The sequence below is a fragment of the Tasmannia lanceolata genome, unplaced genomic scaffold, assembly GCF_043159265.1.
Source record: "Tasmannia lanceolata isolate RefF3 unplaced genomic scaffold, GAP_Taslan_0.1 ptg000015l, whole genome shotgun sequence".
In the NCBI taxonomy this organism is placed as follows: Eukaryota; Viridiplantae; Streptophyta; class Magnoliopsida; order Canellales; family Winteraceae; genus Tasmannia; species Tasmannia lanceolata.
This window is the reverse complement of record NW_027518692.1, coordinates 31,787,199-31,793,335: the sequence shown is the minus strand read 5'-3', so window position 1 is coordinate 31,793,335 and position 6,137 is coordinate 31,787,199.

Genomic DNA, 6,137 nt, shown 5'->3' with positions numbered 1-6,137 from the left:
ACAAGGTCTCAAAGCTGCAAACTTCCTAAGGGAGCCGTTCACTCATTGACTGGAACGGAGTCTGAATATATGCTTGTTCCACCAGTCTAAAGACTAAACAAAACTTGCACCTTCCCACTTTCCTCTAACATAACCCAGAACCGACCTAATTCAGCCCCGTAATCATGGAATCCCATCACACAATTTGTTGAACAGTTTTTGTTTATTTTTATTTTTTATTTAAGTTGGGATTGAACCCCTGCCTCCTCGTCAATGAACAACGCCTCGACCATTGAGCTAGAGGCTCAATCCCAAATTTGTTCAACAGTAGGCAATGTATTCAAGACCCACAAACATCTGTTAGGAGAACCGAATTTATATCTGGGCAAAAAATCGAGCACATCAGTTATTCCCACGACATCGTAAGTGATGTAGGTTGAATTCTGGTTACATTGGATGTCCTAATCATACTTAAATTGGAATTCATAACAATATAGTTAAATTACAAGTCCTATTAGGAGTCAGCTTAGAAGTACTAGTAGGGTTGATATTAGTTTAAGTTGGTTAAGAATTCAATGAAAGAAATTAAACACTATATAGTGGACATGAGTGATGTGAATGAGTATTAGTGGAGTTGTTGCATGCATGCACTATGTTACCATATCATTTAGAAAAAACTGAAAACAGAATAATGCTATGTTGGGATGATGCTCACAGTGTCGGAAGCATAGCAGGACCGTCCCAAAGAATTTCTGGAGTACATGTGGAGCATTGTAGTTTCTCGGGTACTTAATTCAAATGGAGCAAGGATCAAATCTCGACAGGTAACACTGAACCTTTTGTTTTTTGGGTTTTTTGCAAAATAAGTCCTCTAGCTACTTTGCTCTAGTTGTAAAAATAGTCTTCTAGTTTGACAATTTGCAAATAGAGCCATTACGTTTGAAAGAAATTTGCAAAACCAAAATATCCATGATGGATTTTTTTTCCCTGTACATGTGAAAACATGAAGATTAAAAGACCAAAATACTCTCAATGCTCAGTGATATGTGTTGATAGGGTGGGTCCCACCAACTCAATTTAAACTCATGCATCGGGTGGGGCCCACCATTTTGCCTCATGTTTTGATGGGTTACGTCTCACAATCTCCACCTGAGCCCATGTGTACGGTGGGAGCCACAATTTTACGTGTGTTTGATGGGTTGGGCCATTTTTTACGACCATGCATAAGAAAGTTAGCATATATATAGAAAATGATATTCCCACACCCTTGATTCAAATCTCATCATTGATTGCATGGTTATTTTGGTCTTCTTTTCACGTATAAGGACAGTTTGGTCTTTCCAATGACTTAAAAAACAAAGAAGGAAAAATTACCAACGGGACACAAAAATAAAAAATTGTCAACATGACCCATGCTTTTCTAAAATTATCAACGAGGGACAAAAGAGGTCTTGTCAGTAAAAGCTGGACAAAAATGCCATTTTCTTAAGCAACGAGTTTTACTTTTCCACTTTTCTCTCTTCCCCTTCTTCCCTCTTTTTCTTACTTTTTCCATTCTCAACTTTGTTTTTTTACCCTACCAGTCATCTTCCCCCGTCCAGCCACCATTGTCGCTAGGAAGCTTCAAAAACTTGAAACGTGAGTTCATTCCCATCTATCTCTATGTTTCTAGGTTTTGTTTTTCATTTGTTATAGGGTTTTGCATTTCTCCTTCTCCCTTTCAATGGCGGATGAGGAAGATGAATCATAGGGTAGAAAGACAAAAAAACGGTGAAAATGAACGAGTGACTTGATAAGCCCATTCGGAAATTGGTAACCCTGTTTTTTATACTAGATAATCCCAAAGACTTGAAAACCCCCTTCCAAAACTCCAGTATCCTTGGCCAATTTTCAGGGAATTGATAACCCCATTTTTTATACTAGATAACCCCAATCCCAGAGACTTGAAACCCCCCTTCCAAAACTCTAGTAACCTAGGCCAATTTTCAGGGACTTGATAAGCCCAGTAGGAAATTGGTAACCCCGTTTTTTATTCTAGATAACCCCAATCCCAGAGACTTGAAAACCCCCTTCCAAAACTTCAGTATCATTGGCCAATTTTCAGGGACTTGATAAGCCCATTTGGAAATTGGTAACCCCATTTTGGATACTAGATAACCCCAATTCCAGAGACTTGAAAAAACCCTTACAAAACGCCAATACCCTCGGCCAATTTTCAAGGACTTGATAAGCCCATTCGAAAATTGGTAACCCTACTTTGGGGAGTTGCTAACCCCCTTCCAGAGAGTTAATAAACCCCTTCTGCTTCAAAACCCCCTGCTTATAACAACTCTTCTAATGGCATTACAATTTTGCTCATGATAGAAATAACAAAAGAAATTGATGGTGTATTCATTAAATGTGCTTCATGTATTACACCCCAATTCGTGTACTACAAAAAAATTTAAGTACATCAAAAAATGTGTAGCCATCCATTCATGTATTACGTCAATTTTTTCTTATACAACCAATTGTCTTCCAAAAAGTGGGTGAAGCCATCCAAGCATTATACAAACCATTTAAACCCTAAACAAGATAAATACAAAACATAGGAATAAAAAATAGTGCAAAACCCTAAAAAAAAGAAAAACAAAACCTAGATAGAAAAAGATAGATGGTAAGAACAATGATGGCTGCTTGAGGAGGAAGATGACTAGTAGGGTAAAAATAAAAAAGGTGAAGATGGAAAAGTAAAAGAAGAGGGAAAAAGGAAAAGAAACAAGGTGAAAACGTGTTGTAAATGCCAAAGAGCATTTTTGTCCAGCTCATACTGACAAGACATCTTTTGTCCCTAGTTGATAACTTCATAAAAGCATGGGTCCTGTTGACAATTACGTCATTTTTTTGTCCCCCATCGGTAATTGTTCCAAAAAAAATCTACCATTGGTTTTTTGGTCACAAATTGATGGCATGACCTGATTTGCAAAATTAACTCAACATGACGACTCTATCTGCAAATTTTCAAACTAGAAGAGTCTTTTTGTTAATAAAGCAAAGAAGAAGACTCCTTTTGCAAAAACGCCTTGTTTTTTTTATGGGTGGGTAACACGGATCTCCATCAAACTATGTACATGTTAGGGGTGCAACTTGGCAGGTCAGGTTCAGGCCAACCATAGCCCAACCCAAGATAGCATTCCCTCAACCCTAACCCAACCCGTCTAACCTGTTTTCTTCCAAATCGGGTCGGGTTGGGTTCGGGTTAGCCAAGGAAAAAACAGAAAAAAACAATAGCAAATGTAAGCGTAAGAAACCACAATAAAATTAGAGGATAACCGTCGGGATCGGGATCGGGTTCGGGTTGCCCAAGGGCCCAACCTAAACCCAACCCGAAATTAAATCAGGTTGGCTTTTCCTAACCCTAGCCCAACCCAACCCGAACCAAAATTGGATTGAGCCTCACCCAAGTTGCACCTCTAGTAAAAATGGGCGTAAATTTGCTTTTACGCCTGTTGTTCGTAGAAAGAAACAGAGCCTTTTTTGAAATTGAATGTAAACTTTCTACAGGGAGCAGCAGGGTATGTAAACGACATCTGGTACCAGCATATTGAGATGAACGCGGTCGATATCCCAATCATGATCAACCAATATTACAATTCTTATGGTAATCAGGAAAGTTTTGTTCTTAAAAAGATATTCGTGAACAAAATTCTAATATGGTATATGAATTCGCAAGGCTAAGTTTGTTTCCACATGGGGGATATGGATATAGTGAAAAAAATTCAGTGTAAATTTTCCTTTGAAAGATAGCTTTTCAGCGTGTTACTAACTCTTTTCCCATGACAAACTTTCAAGAAATCAATGTTTCCCTATGTTTTATGAATTTTTCATTCCAGTAGGACCTTATCTTTCCGTGAAAAGTTTTCTAGCAAAATTTTCTTTTTTGGCTATATTTTCTTTTTCCATGGTTTAGAGGGAATAGCTATGATTTTAGAGGGGGCGAGGTTTCTAAGGTATTGTGCAGCCTGAGCAAGCCACTATAAATACACCATCTCTATGTAGTTTGACTCATCCTACCCATTCATTCTATAGCACCTCACACAGATAGGGTGTTCCTAACAAACCATCTCCATACCATAATCCTAATTATTCGATCTATAGGAGCCTAATTTCTAGCCATCCAACTCAAAACCTCCACAAATCATAACTCTAACCATAACCCATAATCCTAACCATAACCATAACCATAATCCTACCTATAACCTATAGAATGAATGGGTTGGATGAGTCCAACAACTACGGGAGATGGTCTATTTAGAGGGCTGCTCAGGCTGCACGATACCTCGAAATTAGGCTCCTATAGATCGAATGGTTAGGATTATGGTATGGAGATGGTTTGTTAGGAACACCCTATCTGTGTGAGGTGCTATAGAATGAATGGGTAGGATGAGTCAAACTACATGGAGATGGTGTATTTATAGTGGCTTGCTCAGGCTACGCGATACCTTAGAAACCTCGCCCCCTATATCAGGAAAAGGTTTCTGAGCTATCCCGCAGGCTGAGCTTAGAAACCTCGCCCCCTATATAGAGAGAGGGCGTGGTTTCTGAGCTCTATCGCAGGCTGAGCTAGAGCTTAGAATACACCATCTCCCATAGTAGTTTGACGCATCCAACCCATTCATTTTATACTACCTCACATAGATAGGGTGTTCCTAACAAAGTAGCTCCATACCATAATCCTAACAATCCGATCTATAGGACCATAATTTCTAGCCATCCATTCTAAACCTCCACAAATCATAACCCTAACCCTAACCATAACTGAAATGCAAGTGTGACAACCCAAGAGGGGGGGTGAATTGGTCAATTAAAAAATCTTGAATTGATTAAGTAGAATATTAAAATTAATTTACTAATTAAGCATTTGTTAGTCTAACCCTTGTTCACATAATCAAGATAATGAAAATTAGGGTATAGATATTACTTTATGCTTATATGCTCTAACCCTTGTTCAACAAAATATAAATACAAGTAAAGGGTAGAGATTACCAATCACCAAATGCAAATAGAAGAAGAAGAAGATGCAACCACAAGGCACAAGATTTATAGTGGTTTGGTCTATCACAAGACCTACTCCACTCTTCCAAGTTGATCTCCTTGGACACTCCACTAAAGTTGAGATTCTTCAATAACGAATCTCCAAGCCGAACATCCAACTCCTCCAACTTTAAAGGGGACAAACCCTTTTTGCACAAAGCCTTGCGATGGCACACTCCCTCTTACAATGGATTCACCTTTGTTACCGGGCCGAATCGAAGACCCTCAATACAAACGAAGAACTAAAAATAAAACTCTCTTAGCCTCTTAATAGGCTTGATACAAACAATGATAGCTCACAAACTCTCCAAGAATAGACAATGTAAAGGCCTAATGGAGATCCTCTTGATAGAATGTAAAAATACAAGTTCAAAGAGGTTTAGCTTTTGATGTGAAGGTTTTAGCTCAAAACTATGGGATTTGATCTTTCAAAATGTTCAAAAGCTTGTTTAGATAGGTTTAGATGATGTATATATAGCCCATTTGAAAATATGACTGTTTGGGGATAAAACTGTAAAAAACAGGGTTGAAAAAGTCAACCTGCGGAAGCCCCAACGACTCTTTTGCCAGAACGGCGCAGTCGACCGAGCCACCGCGGTCCTCCGCCCCTATCAGGCTACCTTTTTTTTTTCAAATTTTATACCGTCGCGGTCGACCGGCCCATGGCGGTCGCCCAGCGAGGGCTACCTGTTTGTTCAAAAATTTAGGCTCAAAAACCTATCCGCGGTCGCCCGGCTTACTCCGGTCAACCGGCCCGCTATTTGAAACCAAGTGTTGGATTTCCAACTTGCTTCCGCGGTCGCCCGGGAAACCCCGGTCGACCGGCCCTATTTGAAAATCCATTTTAACATATAAAGATCAAGGATTTTGGGCCATGATCTTTAGGCTTTAGTCCTAGATTTTCAAACACATTTTTGAGTATGTGTGGTTTCCAAAGATGTAAAAATTTAAGTATAAAAACCATTTGAAAACTTATTGAAAGTGCATTTAATATAAAATCAAGAGGACTCTAAATATATTCTAAAAATGATACCATTGAGTCTTCTTGGAATGTATCGGCCCCTTCGCACTTCCTTGGACTTCTT